The 13202-nt window shown below is 44.6% G+C and overlaps 1 protein-coding gene across 5 annotated transcripts in view; it reads right to left on the bottom strand.

Annotated features, from left to right (window-relative positions):
* Positions 1 to 13202, bottom strand: part of IL34 (interleukin 34) — a 91119-nt gene that overhangs the window by 77279 nt on the left and 638 nt on the right. The window lies entirely within an intron of this gene.

Here is a 13202-nt window from a genome sequence, read left to right as displayed (position 1 = left end):
CAGTGAAGTCCCAGTGATGACAAGGGAGAAAAAGAGAGAGAAAGGCAAAATGAATTCAGCAGCTCTGGGAAAGACTATGAGCCCTGGGAGAGAGTGTTTTAGGAGGGTCCCACTTAGTGGAAGCAGAAGGGTCACTAAGTGTCAGGGAGCCTGGCTCACAGTCAAGGTCAGTGCTAGCCTCAGTATTCTCCTTGGACCCTGGAGGGCCAAGCAGACTGAGCCAAGCAGAGGGAGGAGGGCACTGCTGAGTCATGGGCTGGGGGCAGCAGCTGGATCCTGACCTGCAAGAGTGTCAGGATGCCTGACTGTGAGCCATGGGCAGGATAACAGAAAACAGTCATCTGGAGGAACTGGATTATGGAACTTTCCACCCAGCAGAAGGGTTTGAGCCATTGAAATCCCCTGCTCCACTGCCTACTGGCTCTCTTGGAGGGAATGAAAAGCTCTGGGTCTCAGTTACCAAGTGGACACTGGGGGGTGGGTGTGTGTGTGATAGCAGTCCTACTAGGCAGGATTGTGGTGAAGATTTGAGATCAGGTCTGTCCTGCACCAGACATGACACTTGCCTAATCATTGCACTGTTATTTCGGGAGGGTTGGTGGTAGCCTTCGTAACTGCCTCACATGGGCCCGCACTCAGCCTGTTGCAAACAACTGTGTGCACTGGATCACAGCTGAGAGCAAGTAGCTTCCACCCCCAGACCCCTCCAGGAGACTCCTCTGCAGTTTTCCAGCCCTTCTACACTCGCCTCCACAACCCAAGATCTCACTGCTACAGAAGGCAGCTTGCTCTACTTTCAGGCAGCTCTGTTCACACTTTCTCTAGGTGGAGAAGTAATCTCCTCCCTGTGGAGAAAACTGCCCCTTAGTGGGAATGATTTTCCTGCCAGGGACTTTCCAATGTTTGGAATCCACCCAACCCACAGATGCTAGGAACCCCTTTAGAAGGACCAGAGTCACTCCTCCAGGAAGTCTCCCTCAAACCCCACCCTGAACAACTCAGACAGAATGGTGCAATAGCTCCCACTATGTCCGTAGCAAGTCAAGAAAGTCTTGGATTTCCTGACCTGACACTAATAAAAGTTCATATACCCTACCTCACCCAATCCTCTCACAACATCCTATGGGCATGTGTCACTTTTCCCCAGTTCTGTAAAATACACATGCCATAAAATCTTTTTGCTTTTTCTTATTTGTTTGTTTTACCAGAGCAGTGTTCAACTCTGGTTCATGGCTGTGCCTGGGATTGAACCAGGGACATTGGAGCCTCAGGCATGAAAGCAGTTTGCATGCCCATTATGCTATGTCCTTGGCTCCATACCATAAAATCTTACTAAAATTCAGCTTGGTTTCAAGTATTTGATTCAGAGGTATGAAGGACATTTACATTTACACTACCATCCAGTTCCAGAAAGCTTTTCATCTTGCAAACCTGAACTCTATCCCCATTAAAACATATGCATCATACTCCCACTTCTCCCTCAACTTTCCACAACTTTCCACATCCATTCTACTTTCTGTTTCTAGACAGTAGAGCATTATTTCATCTTGTGTAAGTGAATCATCAGTAGTTGCACTTTTGTGCCTGGCATATTTCACTTAGTATAATGTCTACTATAAGGTCCATCTGTGTTGCAGCAGGCGTCAGGAGTTCCTTCTTTTTAAGGCTGAACAATGTTCCACTGTATGAATGGAACTATGTTTTATTTATCTGTTAATCTGTCAGTGAGCACTTGAGCTGTTGCAAATACTGCTATGAACATAGGCGTACTATTTCTTTGAGAACCTGATTTAAATTCTTCTGGATATATACCAGATTGCTGGATTATATGGAAGCTTTTTAAAAATATATTTATTTTATCCCACCAATGTGTCCTGGAGCTCAGCTTCCCCAGAGACACACCCTACTAGGGAAAGAGAGAGGCAGACTGGGAGTATGGACCGACCAGTCAATGCCCATATTCAGCGGGGAAGCAATTACTGAAGCCAGACCTTCTACCTTCTGCAACCCTCAATACCCTGGGTCCATACTCCCAGAGGGATAGAGAATGGGAAACCTATCAGGGGAGGGGGTGGGTTATGGAGATTGGGTGGTGGGAATTGTGTGGAGTTATACCCCTCCTACCTTATGGTTTTGTTAATTAATCCTTTCTTAAATAAAATAAATATATATATATATATTTTATTTATTCATTTCCCTTTTGTTTCCCTTGTTTTATTATTGTAGTCATTATTGATGTCGCCGTTGTTGGATAGGACAGAGAGAAGTGGAGAGACGAGGGGAAGACAGTGGGGGGGAGAGAAAGATAAGACACCTGCAGACCTGGAACCAGGATCCTTTTGCGGGTCCTTGCGCTTTACACCACGTGCGCTTAACCCGCTGCACTACCGCCCAACTCCCGGAAAGCTTTTCCTTCTTTCTTTCTTCCTTTCTTTCTTTCTTTCTTTCTTTCTTTCTTTCTTTCTTTCTTTCTTTCTTTCTTTCTAAATATGTACTTATTTACAAACTTGAGAGAGGGAGAGAGAAAGAGAGAGGACCAGATTATTACTCTGGCACATGAGATGTCAGGGATCAACCTCAGGACCTCATAAACTAGGCCCTGAATCACTTCCTGGATCACTGGTTTTCTTCTTAGAAAAACGAAAACAGTCATGACAATTCCATCAGGTAAATAAAAACTTAGTTACAGTGACATTCGTTTTTTGTTTTGTTTTGTTCTGAAGATTTTTTTACATTTATTTATTTTCCATTTTGTTGCCCTTTTCATTGCTGTTGTATTTATTATTGTTGCTGTTATTGATGTCATCACTGTAGGATAGGACAGAGAAAAATGGAGAGAGGAGGGGAGAAAAAGACAGTCACCTGCAGACCTGCTTCACCACCTGTAAAGTGACGCCCCTGCAGGTGGGGAACCAGGGGCTTGAACCGGGATCCTTACGCTGGTCCTTGCACTTTGTGCTGCATGTGCTTAATCTGCTGCACTCCCAACTCCCACCCAACTCCCCTTAGAGTGACATTTGTATAACAGTAAAAAAAAAAACTCTGTAGCACCTTGGATTTCACCCATAGCTGTATTACCATCCTATCACACAATGAAATAGTATGAAAGATCTATATTTATTGGAGTTGGCTATCTATATTTATTGGAGTTTCTATGACAGAGACTTGAGTAGGTGTTAGGAGGAAACACAGGTTAGAAGACAACATGTGTCAATGAACCCATACATAGCACAAGGAGCTAACCATTTATACACAGAGACTCTTCTGTTTCCTGAGCAATGAACTCACATACAAACTGATGAGAAACATAGAATCTTGGATTCACTCCAGGCCTTTAGAGCCAGACCTGCAATTTAACAAAATCCCCAGGTGATTCATGTACAGGTTAAATTCTGTGAATCAGCAAAGCAAGACATTGCCTGGAAAGGCAACCAGTGAAATATTATTATGCAGTGATTACCTCTAGAGAACACGGGTAGGACTTTCTTGTGCATTTCTTAATTTTTTAAATTTATAATGCATGTTTATATGCTGGGGGGATAAGAGAACTAAAGCACTTGCATAGAAGAGGTTGATCCACCAATAACCAGAGCTGAGCAGTTCTCTGATAAAAAAAACCAAAAAAAACAGTAAATTAATTTGGAGCTTCTAAGCTATATTGATATACCCATGTTTATACTAATATTATTCATAATAGCTAAAGTGTAGGAGCAATCCTAGTCTCCATCAACAAACAAATGGATTGAACAAAATGTAGTGTATAGATGAAGTAGAATTTCATTCAGCCTTTAAAAAAAAAAAGAGGAGCAGGGGATATGATAGCATGATGGTTATGCAAACAGATGTTCATGCCCCTGAGGCTCCAAAATCCTAGGTTCTATCCCCTACACCACCATAAGCCAGAACTGAACAGTGCTCTGGTTTAAAAAAAAAATAAAAAAGGAGAATCGTGGTCCAGGAGGTGGTGCAGTGGTAAAAAGCTTTGGACTCTCAAGTATGAGGTCCCAAGTTTGATCCCCGGCAGCACATGTGTCAGAGTGATATCTGGTTCTTTCTCTCTCCTCCTATCTTTCTCATAAATAAATAAAATCTTTAAAAAAAAAAAAAAGGAGAATCAGAGGTCAGGGAGACACCTCAGCAGGTAGAGCACATGCCTTCCATGTGTGAAGCTCCGTGCTTGGTCCTGGAGCCACATGTGAGCCATATAGACAGAAATACATGGCGCTCCATGGATAGTGAATGGTACTTTGTGTGTGTGTGCAATTAGTAGTGGGTTATAAGACTGGAAGATTACAGTGTATAGTTTTATACCACACCCACCTCTAAAGTTCTGTGTCCCTACCCTCCCACTTTCCAAAGATAACCACCATACACCATAGTTCTCACAGTTTGTTTGCTTCTGCTGTTATTGTTATGGTTGTTGTTTCTTACAAGTTCATGTGTATCAGATCTCTAGATTACACATATGAGTGAAACCATCCAGTAGTTGTCTTTCCTCTCTCTCTCTCTCTCTCTCTCTCTCTCTTTTTCTTGCTTCCAGGGTTATTGCTAGGGCTCGGTGCCTGCACTAGGAATCCACTTCTCCTGTGGCCATTTTTTCTATTTTTTTGATAGGACAGAGAGAAATTGAGAGGGAAGGGGAAAATAGAGAGGAAAGAGAAAGACACCTGCAGACCTACTTCATCGCTTGTGAAGTGGACCCTTCCCCCCGCCACAGGTGGGGAGCCGGGGCCTCGAACTGGGATCCTTGTGCAGGTCCTTGCACTTCATACTATGCTTAACCCAGTGCACCACCTCCCAGCTCCCTCTTTCATTTCTTTACTTATTTCACTACACATAATCACCTCCAGTTCCATCCATTTTGTCCCAAAGAACACAAAATTCTTTTTTGATTGCAGAGTAGTCTTCCATGGAGTAAGTATCCCATAATTTCTTTTTTTTTATTTTTTATTATCTTTATTTATTGGCTAGAGACAGCCAGAAATTGAGAGGAAGGGGGTAATAGGGAGGGGGGGGAGAGAGAGGGAAGGAAAGAGAGATCTGAGACACTGCTTTACCACTCATGAAGTTTCCCTTCTTCAGGTCGGGACTGGGGGCTTGAACCCAGGGTCTGCACAATAATAACATGTGTGTTCAATCAGGTGTACCACCACCAGGCCTCTCCCATAATTTCTTTATCCAGTCATCTGTCAATGGTCATTGAGGTTGCTTCCACTTTTAGGCTATTGTGAATAATGCAGCTATGAACATAGGCATTCATATGTCCTTTGAAATTAGTGTTTGAGTGTCCTTTGGATAAGTGCCTAAGAGTGGCATTGTTGGATCATAAGGGAATTCCATTTTATTTGTTTAAGGACTCTCCATACAGTCTTCCAAAGGGGCTGCACCAGTTTGCATTCCCACCAGCAGTGTAGCAGAGTTCCCTTTCCTCCACAACCTCTCCAATAGGATCATTTCCTGTTTTGTTAATATAGGCCATTCTCACAGGTGTGAGATGGCATTTTTAATGTAGTTTTAATTTGCTGAAATGGTCCCTTGATGTCTCTCTTTTCCTGGAATGTAACTCACAAGTAGAAAGCATGCCTTGTCATGGACAAGGCCCTGGGTTTGGGTGCCAGCACCACATGGGTACACCTTGAATAGCACTAAGAGAACTCCATGAGTCATGAAGCACTTCTTCTCCTCCTCCCCCTCCTCTTTCTTCTTCTTTTAGCACTATGTCTTCTTTCCTTTTCTCTCTCTATCTAAAAATAAATTGAGTGGGAGTCGGGAGATAGAGCAGTGGGTTCTTCTTCTTCTAGCGTTTGCCCTTCTTCCGTAGCCAGTCAACAGCGTCAGGTTGAGCCTGATGTAAAGTTTTGAGACCTCCTTTGAATCTGGAGAGGTGGCAGTCGTTGACTATGTGGGTCATAGTCTGTCTGAAGCCGCAGGGGCAGTTCGGGTCATCTCTGGCTCCCCAGCGATGGAACATAGCGGCGCACCGGCCATGGCCTGTTCGATAGCGATTGAGGAGGACCCCATCATAACGTGCTAGGTCAAAGCCGGGTTGACGCTTGCAGGGGTCTGTGATGAGGTGTTTGTTCTTTACCTCAGCTGACTGCCAACTCTGTTTCCAAGAGTCTGGGTTAAGCACAGTGGGTTAAGCGCACGTGGCACGCAGCTCAAGGACCTGAGTAAGGATCCCGGTTCCAGCTCCCGGCTCCCCACCTGCTGGGCAGTTGCTTTACAGGCGGTGAAGCAGGTCTGCAGGTGTCTGTCTTTCTCTCCCCCTCTCTGCCTTCCCCTCCTCTCTCCATTTCTATCTGTCCTATCCAACAACAATGACGACATCAATAACAACAACAATATTAACTACAACAACAATAAAAAATAATGTCAACAAAAGGCAAATAAACAAATTGAGTGAGGAAGTTGACCCAGGAGGGATGGTATCCACATGCATTGGCTCCTGGCATTGTATTGTTAAAAGAAACATATATCATAAAAGTTTGGTCCAGGGAGTTGGGCAGTAGCGCAGCGGGTGAAGCGCAGGTGGTGCAAAGTGCAAGGACCGGCTCAAGGATCCCGGTTCGAGCCCCCGGCTCCCCACCTGCAGGGGAGTAGCTTCACAGGCAGTGAAGCAGGTCTGCAGGTGTCTATCTTTCTCTCCCCCTCTCTGTCTTTCCCTCCTCTCTCCATACCTCTCTGTCCTATCTAACAACGACATAAATAACAACAACAATAACTACAACAACAATAAAAACAACAAGGGCAACAAAAGGAAAAAAAAAATATATATATATAGTTTGGTTCATTGTAGCTCACTGGGTAGAGTGCACATAAGAAGAAGAAGAAAAAAAGAAGTCTGGTCCAGAGAGGTGGCTCAGTGGCAGATCACATGTATAAGGCTCTTGATTTGCGTTTCAGCAATTAAAAAAGAAAGGAAAAAAAGGAAAGGAAAGGCATTCTGATGCTATACAGATAAAACCTGAGGATTTAATGTGGAGTGAAATAAGCCTGACACAGACAAATATTGTGTTGATTCCACCTGTGTGATGTGTTGATTCCACCTGTGTGATGTATCTAACAATGGTCAAATTCATGGAAACAGAAAGTAGAATAGTGATTGCCAGAGGCTAGAGGGAGGGAGGAAGAATTAATGTTTAAAGGGTAGTTTCAGTTTTGCAAGATGAAAAGTTCTGGAGTTCTGTTTCACAACAATGTCAATGTACTTAATCCCAACTAAAAACTGACAAGAGTTTTTTGTTTTTTTTAAATGCTTACAAAGAGATTTTAAAGATCTGATTAAATAGGAAGATAAGACTTTGGGGAAAAGAGGAAAGGATTGGCGTAGCTGGAGGAGAGGATTCAGAGACCTGGATGCCAAATCTAGAAGTAGGGGTCAAGGAAACTACATAGTGGTTATGCACAAGACTTTCATACCTGAGGCTCCAAGCTCTCAAATTCAATCCCTGGCACCAACATAAATCAGAACTGTGCAGTGCTCTAGGGGGGGAAGGTACCAGAAGTGGGGACCTGGGGAAAGCCCTAGGCCAGAGTGTAACTGTTCTCATGCTGTGAAAGGCAGCAGGCACTTTGGAGAGCTGGGGTCTGACCTTTCTGAACTGCTGCCAGAGAAGTTCTTCTCCCTTTCCCCTCTCAGATACAGCACAACAACCTGACCTGTGTGGCTACTTCCTAACTCACCCACCTCTCCAGGGTTGGGCCAAAGGGCCCTATCTGGCTGGGACACACACGCAGAATTCTCCTGGGTAGCTGGGGAGGTAGGTTCCCAGACTTTCTGCAGCTTAGTTCCCAGGACACCAGGCCCCATGTGGGATGCGGCCCTCACACACTGTGCCGGATGACTGGAGCCCAGAAATCCTCTGGGATCATAATAGGTCTAGGGGTCACAGTTCTCAGACCTCTGTGGAGTTTGTTGGGGTCAAAGGGCTAGACTGTCCACTTCAAAAAAGATGCCTCTTCCTCCCAAGGTTGGATCAGGAACAGACCCTGGACAGAATTGCCACAGGCTGGTGGAGGATACCATGGGCTCTGGGGGTATTTTGTGGACATCCCCCACACTCCCAGAAGGAAAGAGCTGTAAGAAGCATCTCTGGCCTGAACCTTCATCAAAGCAGGAGACTCAACCTACACTGGTGGTGGAAGAGCTAAGACCAGAGTCTCATGATTCACAGCCCCAATTCCCAGGACAGTTCCTCCCATACCAAGCCTATCCTAAGCATCTCACTCTCTGTACTTTATTGCTTTGATACCATTAGATCTCCTGAGATGGATTGGAAGGCTGGAGGCATCCCATACCTCCATCCCCTAAAGCAGCTAAAACAAACACCACCACCACAACGCAAACTATAAATCCCACATCCATATCCATGGGGCTGAATCCAGATTCTCACTTGAACTGCAGTTCTTCAGAAGTTGCTCCCCACCAATTCCTCTCATCTCCCAATCTCTCTTTCCTTTCCTCTACCCTGTGGCCCTCCCGAACTTCCTTTCCCTAAACTCAGCTGCGTTTTCTTCTTCTTCTTAAAGATTGATTGGTTCATGAGAAAGAGCCAGAGCATCACTCTGGCATATCTGATACCAGGGATTGAACTGAGGACTTCATGCTTACAAGTTCCACACTTTATTCATTGAGTCACCTCCCAGGCTACTCAATTGAGGTTTCTTTTTAATATTTATTTTATTTATTTATTCCCTTTTGTTGCCCTTGTTGTTCTATTGTTGTAGTTATTATTGTTGTCGTTGTTGGATAGGACAGAGAGAAATGGAGAGAGGAGGGGAAGACAGAGAGGAGAAGAGAAAGACAGACACCTGCAGACCTGCTTCACTGCCTGTGAAGCGACTCCCCTGCAGGTGGGGAGCCGGGGTTCGAACGGGGATCCTTATGCCGGTCCTTGTGCTTTGCGCCACCTGCGCTTAACCCGCTGCGCTATAGCCCGACTCCCTCAATTGAGTTTTATGACTTGATAGTCACACTCCCTTTTTTCTTTCTGCCTGGTAGACAGGCGTTCTCCCCTCTTAGGCCAGGAGCTGTCCCAGAGCACCCAAGCAACTCCAGTCACTGTCTGTCTCCTCTGCTCCCCGACAAAGAAAATGAACACATGAGTTTTCTGCCTGCCCTTCTAGCTTTTTTATGGTGCCTTTCCAAAGACTCTGGGGCATGGTCTTGACCTTTCACAGTAATGGACCTCCAAGTACCCCTGCTTTGCCTATGTTTTCCTATGGCACATTTCCATTCCACAGATGAGGAAACTGATTCCCTAGGAGTTTTGCTGACTGTCCACAGCTGAGATTGGAACCAGCCTTACTCTCATATGGTTGTGCTGCATATATGACCTCCAGTCAATAGGCAGAACAAAAGTTATATCCACAGACTTAAGGAGAATTCTCCACCCTGTCCAAAGATCCCTAAACTCTGCACTTTGAGGAAGGTGGCTGAGAGGTGGGAAGGGTGGCACCCAGAGCTGAGGGCAAGTGGATGCTGCTGTCCATCAGAAAGCAGCCAACCTGCCTGGAGAAAAAGCTCAGCTTTGCACGCCTGAGGCCCCAAAGGCTCCATCCAGCCTCAAGCCCTGGCACCACTATAGATATATGCCAGAAGTAAACAGTGCTCTTCTCTCTTTCTCTGACTCTCTTCTCAAAAATAACATTTCTAAAAGGCTGGGGAGATTGCCCATAAGACTTAACTTGTAAGATGTCCCGGGTTTGATCCCCAGAACCACCAATAAGCAGAGCTAAGCAATGCTCGGGTCAAAGAAAAGACCAGCTTGACCTGCTGCCTCCATGCACAGTCCTCCAACCTTATCACAGACACTAAGTCAAAATGTCTTCTACCAGGTAGAAAAGTCTTTCACTCCAGTTGCATCAGGGTTTGGGAGATGGTGTGATGGTGGTAGTGAAGATGCCTTAGAAGTAGCCTTCTCGGGAGTCGGGTGGTAGTGAAGCAGGTTAAGCGCACGTGGCACAAAGCGCAAAGGATCGGTGTAAGGATCCCGGTTCGAGCCCCCAGCTCCCCACCTGCAGGGGAGTCACTTCACAAGCTGTGAAGCAGGTCTGCAGGTGTCTATCTCTCTCCCCGTCTCTGACTTCCCCTCCTCTCTCCATTTCTCTCTGTCCTATCCAACAACGACACTGACATCAATAAAAGCAATATAATTACAAAAATAAAAAAAAAATAGGCTTCTCAGTTCTGTCCAGTTTATAATATGGCCCTGGAAAAGACCCAGACTTGGAAATGCCTTGTGGGGGGTGCTTATTAATTGCCAGACTTTGGGTAAAAACTTTAGAAATTCCATATCCCTAAGAAGTTTTATAGTCTGTATTGCACATGTGAACTAGTTGAGACAGAATTAAGCTATTAGGTAAGAGTTCCTGTGCATACACACGATGGTCAGCCTACCTCCCAATGTTAAGTCTTGCTTTATTTATTTATTTATTTATTTATTATTTTAATTATATTTATTTTGTTTATTGGATAGAGACAGCCAGAAATCAATAATAGAGAGGAAAACAGAGAGACACCTGCAAAACTGCTTCACTGCTTCCAAAGCTTTCCCCCTGCAGGTCCTTGAACCCAGGTCCTTGCACATTGTAACATGTGCACTCAACCAACTACACTACCACCCAGCTCCCCCACCCCCAGTGTTAAATATTAATCATTGTGCTAGACTGCCTCCATCTCCCTTCCCAAACAATCCCCAGAGAAAACAGACTCTGGCCCACATGCCATAATGGTCCTGGAAATTAATCACACTATTTTTTTCAACTTTTTTTTAAAAATATTTTATTTATTTATTTTCCTTTTCCCTTTTGTTGCCCTAGTTTTTTTTTTTCTTCCCCTTGTTGTTTTTTATTGTTGTTATACTTATTATTGTTGTTGTTGTTGATGATGATGTCATCATTGTTGGATAGGACAGAGAGAAATAGAGAGAGGAGAGGAAGACAGAGAGGGGGAGAGAAAGACAGACACCTGCAGCCCTGCTTCACCACTCACAAAGCTTTCCCACTGCAGGTGGGAACAGGGGGCTTGAACCTGGGTCCTTGCACATTCAAACGTGCGCTCAACCAGGTGCGCCACCTTCTGGCCCCTAATCACACAATTTTTTTTTAAATTTCTTTATTGGGGAACTAATGTTTTACATTCAACAGTAAATACAATAGTTTGTACATGCATAGCATTCCCCAGTTTTCCATATAACAATACAACCCCCAGTAGGTCCTCTGTCATCCTTCTTGGATCTGTACTCTCTCCACCCGCCCACACACCCCAGAGTCTTTTACTTTGGTGCAATAATAATCACACAATTCTTATGAGTAAACTGACCCTTGTGTAACAAGAGCTGAGTTACAGATGTCCTTGTCCTTGCCCTCAGTAGTAACTGTACATAAAGAAAAAGCCGCAATGAAAGGGAAAATAATACCTAATAGTTTAATAAAATTAATTTCCACAGAGTACTCCTTAAAAAAATCAAAGTTTTGTGGCGCGCAAGGACCTGGGTAAGAAACCTGGTTCGAGCCCCCGACTCCCCACCTGCAGGGGAGTCGCTTCACAAGCGGGGAAGCAGGTCTGCAGGTGTCTATCTTTCTCTCCTCCTCTCTGTCTTCCCCTCCTCTCTCCATTTCTCTCTGTACTAACAACAACAACATCAATAACAACAACAATAATAACTACAACAACAATAAAAAACAAGGGCAACAAAAGGGAAAATAAACATATAAAATTTAAAAAAAATCAAAGTTTTAATTGAAAAGCACCTGCAATTAATCCAACTTCATAGTGTGGGCGGCAAAGGCTGTACATCCTGGGTGGGTTTGCTGACACGGTGGATGTCACATGAACCTTAAAAATGGCTCTGTGTGTTGTCCGGCTGTAGCACAGCGGGAAAAGTGCACGTGGCGCATGCGCAAGGACCAGGATAAGGATCCTGGTTCGAGCCCCCGGCTCCCCACCTGCATGGGAGTCGCTTCACAGGCGGTGAAGCAGGTCTGCAAGTGTCTTTCTCTCCCCCTCTCTGTTTTCCCCTCCTCTCTCCGTTTCTCTATGTCCTATCCAACAACGACGACATCTATAATAACTACAACAATAAAACGAGGACAACAAAAGAGAATAAATAAATATTAAAAAAATTTTTTAAAATTTTAATGGTTCTGTGGGAGTTAGGCAGTAATGCAGTGGGTTAAGCGCAGGTGGCGCAAAGCGCAAGGACAGGTTAGGACCCTAGTTCAAGGCCTGGCTCCCCAACTTCAGGGGAGTCACTTCACAGGCAGTGAAGCAGGTCTGCAGGTGTCTCTCTGTCTCTCTTCCTCTCTATCTCCCCACTTTGCTCTCAGTTTCTCTCTGTCTCTATCCAATAACAAATAAATCTTAAAAAATGGTTCTGTTTGTTCATGTGCAAAGTGTAAGAGCAAAACACATCTTTTCAACTTCAGAGTATCATCTGATGAGGAAGACTCACCTATGCCATTTGATTGCTTTGTTTTCTTAAAATTGTTTAAAACCTGTCAGGGGTCAAGTGTTGGTTCACCTAGTTGAGAGCACATTACAATGTGTAAGGACCTGGGTTTAAGGCCCAGTCTCTATCTACAGAGGGGAAGCTTCACCAGCAGTGTAGCAATGCTACAGGTGTCTCTCTGTTTCCCTCTCCATCTCCCACTCCCCTCTAACTTTCTATCTCTAGCCAAAAAAAAAAAAAGTTTTTTTTAAAATCAGCTAATTTCTATTTTGTCATTACCAGAGCTTCACAGCTCCAGGCTGATTTATTTTTTTTTCCAGAGAGAAAAAGAGAAGGAAGGGAGTCGGGCAGTAGCGCAGCGGGTTAAGCACAGGTGACACAAAGCACAAGGACCGGCATAAGGATCCCAGTTCAAGCCCCCGGCTCCCCACCTGCAGGGGAGTCACTTCACAAGCGGTGAAGCAGATCTGCAGGTGTCTATCTTTCTCTCCCCCTCTCTGTCTTTCCCTCCTATCTCCACTTCTCTCTGTCCTACCCAACAACGACATCAATAACAACAACAATAACTACAACAATAAAACAATCAAGAGCAACAGAAGGGAATAAATAAATATTTTTTTAAAAAAAAGAGAGAAAGAAAGATACCACACACTGAAGCTTCCCCCAGTGTAGTAAGGGCTGGGTTTGAACCTGAGCTACACACATGGCAAAGAAGGCATCCTTCCAGAGGAGCTATCTTACAGGCCC

This window comes from Erinaceus europaeus, chromosome 2 (assembly GCF_950295315.1).
Source record: "Erinaceus europaeus chromosome 2, mEriEur2.1, whole genome shotgun sequence".
Taxonomy (NCBI): Eukaryota; Metazoa; Chordata; class Mammalia; order Eulipotyphla; family Erinaceidae; genus Erinaceus; species Erinaceus europaeus.
This window is presented reverse-complemented; position numbering and strand designations above follow the sequence as displayed.